The sequence below is a fragment of the Gekko japonicus genome, unplaced genomic scaffold (assembly GCF_001447785.1).
Source record: "Gekko japonicus isolate JY-2015 unplaced genomic scaffold, Gekko_japonicus_V1.1 scaffold1254, whole genome shotgun sequence".
Lineage (NCBI taxonomy): Eukaryota > Metazoa > Chordata > Lepidosauria > Squamata > Gekkonidae > Gekko > Gekko japonicus.
The window spans coordinates 558,996-559,582 of NW_015167088.1; positions in this window are offsets into that span (position 1 = coordinate 558,996).

The window sequence follows — 587 nt, forward strand, 5'->3', positions numbered from 1 at the left end:
CTCAGACACACACACACACTCACACACAGACTGCCCCCCCCCCATTCCCCAAAGTGAAGGAACAAGGCATTACAGGTACAGTACAGGCAATACAGCAGAACATGAAAAATCCATGGCAAACAAGGACTCTTACCAAGGCCAGGTGAACCTGCCATCAAGAGGTGACCTTTAACAAAATGATACTGTGCAGATCAAAGTGTGGGAGGAGAGATATTGGGAGAGGTAGTCCTTCAGTTTTTAAGTAACAGGTCATGAAGGGCTTTAAGAGATCAAAGTCCGTGTCTTGAATTGAGCCCAGAAACAAAGAAGAAGCCAGGGCATTGTTACAAAATTACTTCTATGTGCATAGTACCCCATACCAACTAAGAGACAAGCTGCTCCATTCTGTAGATTCTAAATTAGTAAGTAGACTGTGTCACAATAGTCCAGTTTGGAAGTTACAGAAGCAAAGATCAGTGTGGTTAAACAGGGCCAAGGAGGGGAGAGAGCTGTTGAACAATCATTTAATCCTTTAACATTCCATCATAATCAAGTCAATATATCATGCATGTAATTGTGGGTACACATCAATCACATGTGGGTAAAAC